Source organism: Muscardinus avellanarius (genome assembly GCF_963383645.1).
Source record: "Muscardinus avellanarius genome assembly, chromosome: 3".
Lineage (NCBI taxonomy): Eukaryota > Metazoa > Chordata > Mammalia > Rodentia > Gliridae > Muscardinus > Muscardinus avellanarius.
Window position 1 is genome coordinate 4890013 of NC_137788.1, and position 13881 is coordinate 4903893.

Consider the following 13881-nt stretch of genomic DNA (forward strand, 5'->3'; position numbering starts at 1 on the left):
AAAAAATAAGAGATCTGGGGGTGTAGCTCAGAGATAGAATGCTCCTGGCCTCAACCCCAGAACCCTCCCCACAAGAACTGAGCAGCAGCCGGACACACACACACACACGTGCACGCACATGCACACACACACACACACACACACACACACGCCACTTGCATTTTTATATACTAACAATGAATGCTCCAAAAAGGAAATCAGAAGACAAATGGAGGGAAAGATATCTCATATTCATGGTTGGAAAACTTAATAGTGACTAGAGATTTGACATCATCCCTTTCAAAATATCAATGATGATGGACATGGTGGTGCATACCTGTAATCTCAGCAATTTGGAAGACTGCAGTTTTATTTTATTTTTATTTTGGGATGGTACTGGGGACGGAACCCAGGAGCCTTCTACCTCCAGGCTACACTCCCAGACCTATTTTATATTTTATTTGGAAACAGGCTCTCTTAAGCCAGCAGAGGCTGGCTTCGAACCTGCGTGATCCTCCTGTCTCAGCCTTCCGAGTGCAGGGATTACAAGCGTGCGCCACCACGCCTGGCAAGACTGCAGTTTTAGAACTGAAAGTTTGATACCAACCTGGGTAACTTAGTGAGAACCTGTCTCAAAATAAAAAGGAGTCACCAGGCAGGTGATCCTTGCCTGTAATTCCAGTACTTGGGAGCCGAGAGAGAGCATCACAGGTTCGGGGTGCATACTGCTGCACCTTGCTAGGTTTATCATTTTTTTTGCAGTACCGGGGATGAAACTCAGGGGCATTGTACCTCCGAACTACACCCCCAGCCCTATTTTTTAGTCTTTATTTTGAAACAGGGTCTCACTTAGTTGCAAAGGGCCTTGCTAAGTAGCTGAGGCTGTCCCTGAACTGCGACCCTCCTGTCTCAGCCTCTCAAATGCTGGGATTACAAATGTGCACCACCATGCCCAGCTGGGTTTCTCTTTTTGGTGGTATTGGGGGTGGAAGTCAGGGGCTTTTCCACCTCCGGGCTATACTCCCAGCCCTAATTTATATTTTATTTGGAAATGGTCTCACTAAGTTGCTGAGAGCCTCACTCAGTAGCTGAGGCTGCTTTGAACCTGCGCGATCCTCCTGTCTCCGCCTCCCAAGCGCGGGGATTACAAGCTGCGCCACCACGCCCGGCCTGGGTTCCTCATTTTTAAGGACTCTAACTTCCAATTGGTTCATACTTCCTTCTCTAAATAAGAAGTAGCAGATACATTTCACTCCCTTAGACTGTAGCGTCTGTCCAGTGAACCTTATGAGACACACAAATACACACTGCCATTCTGCCTTTATTTTCTGCTGCCCCACCTAATCCTGTAGTGACTCGGCCACATTTTTGCCCTACCCAGATCTTGCTCATGTTTGAGGAGGAATAGAGGAATGTCTAAAGGCCAGAAGTTCCTTTTCAGGTGAGCTAACCAAAACCACCTGGATGTAAGACAGCGGCCAGAGTAACCACCAGCCAACCTCTAACTTCACTGCGATCCCACTGCATGCTAAACGCCCCCCCACACACACACAATGACAGGAAACCAGAAATGGAGCGCAAAGGCGCACCGGGATTCCTGGAGAGTTGCTGCTCATTCCTAGGAGACACGGATAGTCCTCCCTTCCTCAGCGCAGCTCATCCCGTCCCTCACTTCTTCCGCCCTGTGTCTGAGCCTCTGACTCTGCAGGTGAGGGTCTGCCCCGTGGGCCTATCTCCCCGCAATGCGTATGACTGCCACGATTACACAAGCTGACTCAATACTTGGAAAACGGAATACAGCATGTAAGGAACAATTTCATAGTATCTCACACTTACACTCACTTCAGGACAGTAAAGCTCTTATGTTCTTTTATAGCTGTGGCCTCTAATTTCAAACTCAAACTTCGGGCTATATTTCTATTACGGAATTTCAACAAACTATATTCAACTAGATTTTGGGAAGTTTGTCTAATTACCACAATTGAAGATTCACTACTGTCCATATGCTACCAAATAATCTGATGGAAATAAACTGCATTGGCTAATAAAAATCTGTGCTTTTTTTTAATGATACCGGGTGTTCATAGACTCTAAAGACCAGATTTCAGAGCTCATTTACACAGAGCCAGCACGGGCGCTCTGTGCTGAGTACGGCGGTTCCATGGGCAGAACGGGCCCACACATCATCCGGGGTCCTTCGTAGCTACTGATCACAGCAAGAGGCCAAGCTGCGTGCTCCTCAGGCACCAACAAGCAGCCCAGACCAGACTTGGAGAAAACCCACCTCATCACTCTGGAAAGGCTCCAACTATACAGTCTGACACTTTAATTTTCTTTCTTTTTTCTTTTTTTTGCAGTACTGAGGAATGAACCCAGGAGGGTTCTATCTCTGAGCTATAGCGCCAGCCTTATTTTATTTCTTATTTTGAAACAAGGTCTCACTAATTTGCGGAGGGCCTCCCTAAGTTGCTAAGGCAGGCTGTAAATCCGTGATCCTCCTGTCTCAGTTTCCCAAGTACCGGGATTATAGGCGTGCACCACCCTACCCGGCTAATAAGACACTTCTCTACTATATTCTGGCGCCATTTTTCCTGTTGCCTTCTCCGCTTTTCTTTGGAGGATCAGGAAAAAAGGTACACGGAATTTATCCTCGACCAGTAACAGACCCCAACAATATACCCGGAACCACGTGGCAACGCCAAGCACGCTGCATTCTGCCTGACAGAGCTCTGAAGGGACCTTTTGAGTAGAACAGGACTTAAACTGAGTCTAACCTGTATTTATTGCAGAAATTCAGCTCTGTTTAACAGACAAAAGAAACATGACGGTACAGAAATATATCTGATCCATCTGAAACTTATTTTCTTTTACAAACATCATTACTGGTGCTAGTGCAGAAGATGATAAACAGGCAACCTTTCCCCACTGCAATAAAGAAACACAAGAGAAACACAATCAATACCTGCCAGATGAAAAAGGGCAAGCCAGCAGGGAGTCGCCACCGCTCCCCGCCCCTGCCACCCGGCTGAGGCCCGGCCTCGGCCCTGGCTTACTCTGGGCCGTGCATCCTGCCACGCGTGTGACTGCTCATTTCCTCTTGGACCCAACTATATTCAATTTTTGTAAGTGAAATTTACAATTACTAAGCGAAAACCTGAGAAATTCCTCCCAATGACTTAAGTGTAAGCCTGCAACGCGTTCCTCGAGTACAGGGATGCCACAAAGAACGAACCGGACCAGGTGAGAGGCACTAGCAACGTCCAGTGCTCCAGCCGCACGCCGCTGAGGGCAGCGCGCTGCGCGCCACCCAGGTGCGAAGAGACAGTCCTGCCCTCAAGTTACTTTTCCCCCATGAGAACCCACAGACCCCTGGACTTAACTAAGCAATATACAAGAGGTCTGCTTCAGGGCGGTCACAATGTAAACAGATCGAAGCAGGAACACAGAATGGAGATTCTGGTACCAGAGAAGGGCTGAGGCACTTCAGGGGGAAAAATAGCGGAGGAATCTGGCTCACTGGAGGACAGAAGCAGGGATCTGGCTCACTGGAGGACAGAAGCAGGGATCTGGCTCACTGGAGGACAGAAGCACTGGCCGGGCGGTGGCGCACGCTTGTCATCCCAGGACCTGGGAGGCGGAGACAGGAGGATCGCAGGCTCTCGGCCAGCCTCAGCTACTTAGTGAGGCCTCTGCAACTTAGTGAGACCCTGTTTCAAAATAAAGAATCAAAATAGTGCTGGGGATGTAGCTTGGAAGTAGAATGCCCCTGGGTTCCATCCCCAGTACCGCAAAAAAAAAAAAAAAAAAAAAAAAAAAGACGGAACACTGAACATGTGTAGCGGAAGCCGGCAGGAAATCACTTTGGATGACCACCCTCTGCTATTCATTCAGCAAACATGCTAGCCACGCACTGGTTAATGACAGGGCTAGTCCAACAGACGTGCCACTCCTCGTGTGAACGCCAGAGTACTCGGATGGGCGCGCGGTCCTGACAAGTCCTGCTCTTACACGCAGCACGGTGCGCGACTGGACCTATTATGTGTCTGGTGACGCGTGGAAGATGTAAAGGTGGGGCCGACAGCACAGTCCCTGGCCACGTGGTTTGCCGTGTGGCGGAGGCAGGACATCCCCAAGATGTAGCCAGGAAGCATACAAAACATCTCGCTTACGAGGACTTTAAAAATGCACCGGGGCCAGGCGTCCTGACCTAGAGGCTGGACAGAAACGAAGGAGCTGGCGTTGGCCAAACCCTTAGAGCACGCATGGACACAAGGCGCAGCCGAGAGGGGTCAATCACCGAATGCTGAACGAAGACCAGAGCGCGTCCAGGACAGCCAGGGAGGGCCTGGAGGCAGACAGACCAGGGATCGCAGACTTACAAGTCAAGGAGGCAAGGACTGAGCTCCGGGGACGGAGCACGAGCGGCTCCCAAGGTTAAGGCCAAGAGCGCCACGAAGCCAGGACTTCAGGTGTCAAAGGCGTTGCAAATGCACCTGCGGATTCACAGCTAGCGAGATGCTTCGACTCGTATCCTCACTCAACCTTAGCGTTTACGCATAAGGCACCTGTGGCTAGCAGTAGAAGCTCATTTTATAGAACCATACTGAGGATCAAGAAAACCAATTACGCGGGGCGTGGTGGGCACGCTTGTCATCCCAGCATTCGGGAGGCTGAGACCGGAGGATCGCGGTTCGCGGACAGCCTCAGCTACTTAGTGAGGCCCTCTGCAATTCACTGAGACCCGGTTTCAAAATAAAGAGTAAAAAATAGGGCAGGGGGTATAGCTCGGAGGTTGAATGCCCCTGGGTTCCATTACTGATCTAAAAGCTGGCTGGAAATTAATAACTTATGTGGGCAGGTTCTAATCAAACTGTTCATGAAAGTAAAAAAGTCTACGGAGAGGGAACATATATGTACCAGATCAAGGACTCATCCAACTTATTAAGACCTCAGCAACTTGGTGAGACTGTTCAAAAATAAACAGGGCTGGGGGTGTGTAGCTCAGAGGTAAGATGGCCCTGGGTTCAATCCCCAGCACAACACACACACACACACACACACACACACACACACACACACACACACAGTAATAATATGCTCATTACTATGCTAAGCAGTTAACATTTTTGTAATAGCTCTATGGACAGTGAAACTGTTTAATTAATTAATTTATTTTTTGGTGGTACTGGGGGTGGAACCCAGAGGCTTTCTACCTCCAGGCTATACTCCCAGACCTTTTTTATATTTTATTTGGAAGCAGGGTCTCACTAAGTTGCTGAGAGCCTCACTAAGTAGCTGAGGCTGGCTTCGAACCCGTGTGATCCTCCTGTCTCAGCCTCCCAAGCGCAGGGATTACAAGCGTGCGCCACCACACCCGGCTTGAAACTGTTGAGATTTTATGGGTGAAGACTAGGTTCAGCTCAGCATGTTGACACACGTACGATCCCAGTACTTGGGAGTCTGAGACAGGAGGATCCTAGGTTTGCGACCAACCTCTGTAACTTAGTAAGGCCCTCAGCAATTTAATGAGACCCTGTGTCAAAATTAAAAATAAATAAGGGCTGGGGATGTGGCTCAGAGGTAGAATGCCCTTGGGTTCAATCCCTAGTAACACACACACACACACACACACACACACACGCAAGCACAAAGAAAGGCGTTCAGAGTAATCCTTCCCCATGCTGCTGCTAAAAGGTCAAATTCGGCCCTGACCTGAAAGGTTGTGTCCATTAAAGCCACTGTTTGCACAAGGACCCTTTTGAAGCTCAGCCACTGACCATCTCTGGCCATTTAAAATCACCAACAAGCCTGTGCTTGGGAGGTGGAGACAGGAAGACCGCACAGGTTTGAAGCCAGCCTCAGCTGGTTTAAGAGACCCTATTTCCAAATAAAAAGTATAAATTAGGTCTGGGAGTGTAGCCCAGAGGTAGAAGGGTTTCCAGAACCCCAGCACCATCAAAATAAATAAATAAATTAATTAAATAAAACATCAACAAATGCTCCGAGGTGCTCAACATGCATGGGAGCTGGGCGGAGTCACTTCCGGTGTCTTTCAACCCCTGAGCTGTCGCATCTTTGCCGAGGCCGGGGTCAGGTGCACTCATCAGAGCTCACGTGATTTTGAAAGTCACTCCTGCAGCTGTTTCAGGACCCTTCGACTGGAAAAGCTTAGCAAAGCACCAGGCAAGTCACGAATCAGAAAAGCCAAACAGGAGATCGACCAACTCCAAGTTTCTACAATTGGAGTAACCTTTTGCCACTTAAGTTCTATTTAACCTTTTTCTTTTTTTGGTAGCATACTGGGAATGGAGCCCAGGGCCTTCTACCTCCAGGCTGTATTCCCTGACCTATTTTATTTTTTAAGTTGCTCTGGCTGGCTTGGAACCTACAATCCTCCTGTCTCATCCTCCCAAATACTAAGGATTACAAGTGTGTACTACCATGCCCAGCTTAACCTTAATTTTTACTTAATCTGGAGTTAGAAAAAAAACTTACAAAACTCACAACACTATACTCTCAAGATGACAATATAAATTTAAAAAGAAAGAGGTGCGGGGCGTGGTGGCGTACAGTTGTAATCCCAGTACTTGGGAGGCTGAGACAGAGGGGGATCACATTTTTGCTGCCAGCCTCAGCAACTTGTGAGAATAAAGAATAAAATCGGGCTGGAGTTGTAGCTCAGAGGTAGAGTGCCCCCAGCTTCCACCCCCAGTAATGGGAAAAAAAAAAAAGAATCAGGTAATCAGTAATGACAAAATTCTAAATACCTAAAAAAAGGGGTGGGTACAACACTCCTCTTTAAGGTTGTCAGGGCAGAGTGGAATCCTGTCCTTCAGCACAGATCTCTGCTGACAGAACTCAAGAGCAAAAGGGCCAAGGGCAGAAACCTCTGGGTGCCCATTAGAGGTCATTCCAAGGGCACAGGAAATGTTTTCCCACCACAGTACAACTTTGTTTTCATTACTCTTCCTGGTCACGTCACATATTTATCTGGTGCCCTAGAGACACAAGAGTGAATCAAAAGGCCACCTCTCTCTCTTTGTGTGGTGCTGGGGATGAAACCCAGGACATTCTACCTCTGAGCTACACATCCAGCCCTATACACACAGTCTCACTGAGTTGCAGTGAGTAGCTGAGGTTGTCCAAGAACCTCGATCCTCCCGTCTCAGCCTCCCAACCACGCCCAGCTAAAAGGCCACCTCTCTTGAAACAAGCCCTCAAGCTTGTTTGGGAAGTTTGAGTCCCATCAAAATTGATAGTTCAGGCTGGGAATGGGGGCGCACGCTCGTAATCCCAGATCTGGGAGGCTGAGACAGGAGGACAGCAGGTTCTCAGCCAGCCTCAGCAACTCAGTGAGACCCGGTTTCAAATATAAGAAATAAAATAGGGCTGGGGGTGTAACTCAGAGGTAGAACGCCCCTGGGTTCAATCCCCAATATCACAATCAATAAATAAAAATTAAAAAAAAAAAAAGGATGGTTCAGACCGTATTCACATTAAGAATTTGGCTTATTTTTCTCTAGAAGCCTGGCTTCCCTCTGTGTGCACGTCGAATCCCACCCAGGCACGGAGTTTACGCCCACTGGCGTGACATTTTGCTGTGGAAGGGCCCTCTGGCTCCTGCAAGTTCGGGCAGGTCCACTGCATACACAAGACACGCAAGGGCGGTCCCACAGCGCAGGAGTCTACAGGCATCCGGCCAGCAGGCCGCAACGCCACGCCGGGCCTCTCCAGGGCAGGGACAGGTCGAGGCCACAGCCTGGGGATGACCAGCAGTCCCCCCAAAGGGGTCTTCTAGAGAAACGCGCCCCCTTTGACACGGCACGCCACTTTATTTGTACATCTGTTAGCTGTCTGAAATCTTTTCAGGAACAAGGTAGGGCGTAAATAAAATCAGTAAAATTAAAAGTGTAACAAAAGTAAACACCCAAGTCCCACAGCCAAGCAGAACACGCGCCGGCACGGCCTGTCGTTCACGGTAAGTCTAAGAGATTTCAAGTGAATGCTCTTCAAGAAAAAAACCCAAAAGTTTTGGTAGATGATGCAAAATGAGAGCATAAAATTTTCAAGAAGCAATTGTTTGAAATGCCCAAAGCAGCAAGATAATAACGGGCTCATGGTCCATTAGAGAAACACAGTTCTAAGTTTAACTGCTTGTCGCTGGCTAATGACACTGAGTCGACTCTGGAACTGGCCGGGCATCTTCAACGCTCCCTCCTCTCCACCTCGCGGCTCCGCAAGCGACTCCGCGTTCCTTCCCGCCTCCTCGCGTCCCTGCCAGAGTCACCAACTCACAACTGTGTATTTGAGACCACTCTTTTTTTTTTTTTGTGGTACTGGGGATGGAACCCAGGGGCATTCTACCCAGCCCAATTTTTTATGCTTTATTTTGAAACAGGGTCTCACTGAGTTGCAGAGGGCCTCACTAAGTAGCTGAGGCTGACTGTGAACCGCGATCCTCCTGCCTCAGCCTCCCGAGTGCTGGGATTACAAGCCTGCGCCACCGCGCCCGGCTGAGACCAATCTTTATGGTAGTTTTTCGTTTTGTGTTTGGTACTGAGAATTGAAAGCCAGGGACATTCTAACCTCCAAGCTACATCCTAATCCTTTCTATTTTTTCTTTGAAACAGGGTTTCACTAGATTGCTGAGAGCCTTGCTATGTTGCTAAGGCTGTCCTCCAACCCGAGAGCCTCCTGTCCCAGCCTCCCAAACACTGGCATTATAGGTAATGTGCTACCACACCAGCTTCAGACTTTTTTTTTCTGGTATTGGGGGTGGAACCCAGGGGCTTTCTACCTCCTGGCTATACTCCAGACCTATTTTATACTTTGTTAACAGGGTCTCACTAAGTTGCTGAGAGCCTCACTAAGTAGCTGAGGCTGGCTTTGAACCTGTGCAATCCTCCTGTCTCAGCCTCCCAAGCTCAGGGATTACAAGTGTGCCCACCGTGCCCAGTCAGCTTCAGACATTTTTAATGTCCCTGAATCTGTATCCTATGATCTGCTTAGCCCCAACTCCCAGTGAAGCCTCCTATGCTCCAAATCAACTAAGTTGACAGTTCAGAAGCATCACTGTCTCTTAAAGAGAGTAAATTCATCTAGGCCTATACCTGTAATCTGAGTACTTGGGAGGCTGAGACAAGAGGACCACAGGTTTGAGGCCAGCCTCAGCAATTGAGCAAGACTCTCTGCAATTTAGTGAAACTAAAAAAAGGGGTGGGGAGTGGAGGCCCATGCTTGTAATACTAGTACTTAGGAGGCTGAGATAGGAGGATAGCAGATTTGAGGTCAGCCTCAGCAACTTAGTGAAACCTTGTTTCAATATAAAATTAAAAAGCAGGACAGAATTTTTTTTTTTTTTGGTGGCACTCACTCCCAGACCTATTTTATATTTTATTTGGAAACAGGGTCTCTTAAGCCAGCTGAGACTGGCTTCGAACCTGTGTGATCCTCCTGTCTCAGCCTCCCAAGAGCAGGGATTACAAGTGTGTGCCACTGCGCCCGCCTAAGGACAGGGTGTTTGTCATCCCTGTATTTGGGAGGCCAAGACTGGAGAATTGCAGGTTCATGGCCAGCCTCAGCTACCCAGTAAGACCCTGTTTCAAAATAAATAAAAAAGAGGGCAGGGGGTGAAGCTTGGAAGTTGAATGTCCCTGGGTTCCATTTCCCAGACCTGCAACAAACAAACAAACAGGGGTGGGGATGCAGCTTAGAGGCAGAGTGCCCCTGGGTTCAATCCCCAGCACCACAAAATAAATAAACAAACAAACAAACAAAGAAATATTAAAGGCCAGGCATGGTGGCACATGCCTATAATCCTAATTCTTGGGAGGCTGAGACAGGAAGATCAGTTTCAGGCCAGCCTCAGCAACTTACTGAGACCGTTTTAAAATTAAAACAAACAAACAAAACAAACAAAAACAGGAGTGAAAGTATAGCTCAGAGATAGAATGCCTCTAGGCTCAAACCCAGTTAAAAAAAGGGGGATGGGGTGGGAATGTAGCTCAGAAGTAGAATAAGCCTGGATTTAACCACAAATTATAAATAGAAAAGGAAAAGGGGGCAATGGCACACCCCTGTAATTCTAGTACTTGGGAGGCTGAGACAGGAGGATTGCAGGTTCAAGGCTAGCTTCGGCAACTTAGTGAGAGTCTGTTTCACAATAAAAAAGAAAATGGGCCGGGGCTGTAACTCATAGGTAGAATGTCCCGGGGTTCAATCCCTAGTACCCCTACCTACCTAACTAAATAAAAGGGCTGGAGTATAACCCAGACATAGAACAGCCCTGGGTTCAACTCCAGTAACACACACACACACAGAGCTCAGGGAGACCTTGGGCAATTCAGCGAGACCCCATTTCAACATAAAGGGCCGGGGGTGCAGCTTGGAGGGAGACTCCTGGTCCCAGCTCGGGGCGCGGGGGGTTTGTTGGCAGCGATACTTTTGTACCTCCAGCTCCCCGGCCACTCTGGAAGCAGGAAGACCCTGAACAACGACCCTACACAAGGTGCCGAGACCCACATTTGTACTTGACAATTTTTGGACTTAACAACTGTGTTTTTTTTCAAAAAATTTTTTCAAACTTGAAAAAGAAGTTGGCTCCTCAAGGCCAAAATTACTGGGACCAGAGCTCTTAAAACAAGCTATACACACGGCTTGCATGACACACTGTAAAAATGAAATTCTTTCAAAGGCAGTGCAATACTGATACAGAAGGAATGAGACTCATTTAGGAATGTGACTTTTGATTTGTCAATTAAAAATTCTACAAAAAGCGTAAAAAGCCGAGTGTGGTGGGACACGTCTATAATCCTGGCATTTGGGAGGATAAGACAAGAGGATTGCATGTTTGTGGCCTGCCTCAGCGACTTTCTTCCAAAATAAAAAAAATAAAATAGGGCTGGGGGTGTAGCTTGGAGGTAGAACGCCCCTGGGTTCCGTCCCCAGCACAGTAAGTAAATAAAAAGCTTAAGGATCAAAAAGTTTTCACTCATGATTTACTGTTAAAGAATCCTTTCTCACCGGGCATGGTAGCAGGCGCCCCTGAGCAACTTAGCGAGACCCTGTTTCAAAATTAAAAGGGCTGGGGGTATAGCTTGGAGGCAGACTGCCCCTGGGTTTAATCCCTGGTACCAAAACAAAAACAGGATCCCAGAAGATTATCTTAGAAGAGGCTGGGCATGGTGGTCCACATCTGTAATCCCAGTGCTTACAGGCTGAGACAGGAGGAATGCAGGGTCAAGGCCAGCCTCTGCCACTTAGGGAGACCCTGCTAAAAAAAAAAAAAAAGAAATCTCGGATGAGTTAAATATTAGGGCTTTGATCATGCATTTAACAACACTACCAGAAAGCCAGCCTGGTTTTGGTGTACCCCAGTTAATGGTAAATTATCCCCTCCCCTTGTGTGAGGCAGGTAGATGATGTCTCCACTCTATAAGTAGAGAAAGGGGACTATTAAAGAACATGAGTCTTGTTTTCAGCAGAATTTGCTGAAATTCTTTATTCCCACCTTTTCTCTCTAAAATAATAAAGTTTAAGACACGTGAAAGGAGATTCCAAGCTAACTTTTTACATACTCATATAACTTAAATTGTTTAACTATTATGTATACATACGCACGCGCGCGCGTGCGCGCGCGCGCACACACACACACACACACACACACACACACACACACACACACACACGTTTTGTACTGGGGACTGAACCCCCAGGGGCCTCTATTTCTGAGCTACAACCCCAGCCCTTTTGACTTTCAAATAGGGTTTCACTAAATTGCTGTGGCTGGCCTCAAACCTGTGATCCTTCTGTCTCAACCTCCCAAGAACTGATGTATGCCACCATACTCTGCTAGAAATAAAAGGTTTTTTTTGTTGTTGTTGGTAGTACTGGGGATGGAACCCAAGGGCCTTCTACTTTGGGGCTACACCCCTGACCTATTTTATATTTTTTACTTGAAAATAGGATCTCACTAAGTTGCTGAGAGCCTTACTAAGTAGCCGAGGCTGGCTTCAAACCTATGTGATCCTGTCTCAGCTTCTCAAGTACTGTGATGATAAGTGTGTGTCATCACGCTTGGCTTGAGCCTTATTTATTTTTTGGTGATACTGGGGGTGGAATCCAGGGGCTTTCTGCCTCCAGGCTATACTCCCAGACCTATATTTTTTTGGAAACAGGGTCTCACTAAGTTGCTGAGAGCCTCACTAAGTAGCTGAGGCTGGCTTCAAACCTACACGATCCTCCTGTCTCAGCCTCCCAAGCGCGGGGATTACAAGTGTGTGCCACCATGCCCGGCTTGAGCCTTATTCTTTATTTTGAAACAGGGTCTGAGTTACAGCCGTCTTCACAAAGTAGCTGAGGCTGGCCGCGAACCACAGTCCTCTAGTCTGTCTCCCAAGTACTAGGATTACAGGTGTGTGCCACCACACCCAGTTTGAAGTAAAGAATTTCTAAATGAAATATTTCTTTGGCTCCTACCCACTAATACAGTAACAATGCCAGGCCCTAAAATCCCAGCAGTTTCAAGTTACCCCTTTGACAAATGTCCTCCTGATCACCTGTAGCTGCCCTAAGGCTCAGTAAGCCTGGAAAACGGGCAAATGGCTGCCCCTTACCGATAACCTAGACTATGAATGGGTGGTAAGAAAGGCTGAGTATCGCTTTGCTGCCAGAACTGGGGGAAAAAAAATGTAAAGACTAACTAGCCAGACAGCTCCATTCAGCAGCAAAGAGATGGAAGGTCAAAGAGTGACTTACTCGAGGCCTCAGCACTGATTAGCTGCAAATTGGGGGGGGGGGGGACAAAACCCTAGGGAAGAATTAAGAAATTCCCCAAATATCTCACCGGACGTTCTCACAGTAATACATCTGAGGGATGCTTATGTATGGTGCCCAAAGTCACAAAACCAGAAGAGCTTTGTGGTCTGAAGCCTGGTAAAGTGAGGCCAAGGGCGGGGGCTCCTGAGTCAGGGTGCTCAGGGTCGAGTCCCACCGCCGGCACTCTGCAGTGGCGTGACCTTGGATGAGGGCCGCGTCTCCCTGTGCCTCAGTTTCCTCATTTACACACCCAGGCCCGTCAAGAGGAGGGTTCCTGTGTGAACGAAGTTAGACAACATCATACGAAGTGTTCGTTCAGAAAGGTGGCTCTGTATATGATAAGCACTCAAAATACGGGAGCTCTTACCGCCGCACAAAGCAGTGCTTACTGACCGCCCGCGGCCGACCGGCGTGTGCTTAGGACCACCAAACTGAGCGAGTTTTTAAGCACCGTCGGGAAACCTGAGAGGCGTAATTGGGGAATCCTGTGGCCGAGGCTTGGAGATGCCCGGTGCGCCCTGTGACCTGACCTTGGAAGCCTTCCGTCCTTCCAGCCAGACCTCAACAGAAGGAAACGTACGGGCAAGGTACACACGCCGGGGAGTGGGGGCCTGGCTGTCTTTTGATTCCGACAGCAGACGGGGTTACAGCCTGGCCGCAGAGGCCCTTGTGGGGGCCATTCCTCGGGCCTCGGGCTTCCCCCTGCTCTGGGCCTCCGGTGGAGGCGGGGAGGCTCTGCCTTGGGTTTCCGGGGGGGCCGGCGGGCGGGGGCCGCTCGCTCCTGGGGCTGCGCCCCCTTCGGAAGCAGGGCGCCCCCACGGGGGGCTCGGGGGCCGGGCAGAGCCCCGGGAGGCCCCCGGGCAGCCTTGACCTTGGGGTCCGCGGCTCGGCTGGCCGCGCTGCCGGCTCGGGGCGACGACACAGCCGCGCGGCCGGGGCGGGTGGGTGGCCGCCGGGGGGCCCGGGCCCGGGGGGGCCGCTCCCGGGGCTGCCCACGCCCGCCCGCCTGCCTGGCGGCCTGGCCCCGGCCGAGGTCTGGGCGGCGGCCAGCTCCACCGCCGCGGGCGCGCACGGTGCGGGGTCACG

General features: G+C 49.2%; 1 protein-coding gene across 1 annotated transcript in view; it reads right to left on the minus strand.

The window, feature by feature from the left end:
* Positions 1 to 13881, minus strand: part of DNAJC11 (DnaJ heat shock protein family (Hsp40) member C11) — a gene marked incomplete at both ends in the record, with an annotated part of 56884 nt that overhangs the window by 42813 nt on the left and 190 nt on the right. The gene's annotated exons all lie outside the window — the stretch shown is intronic.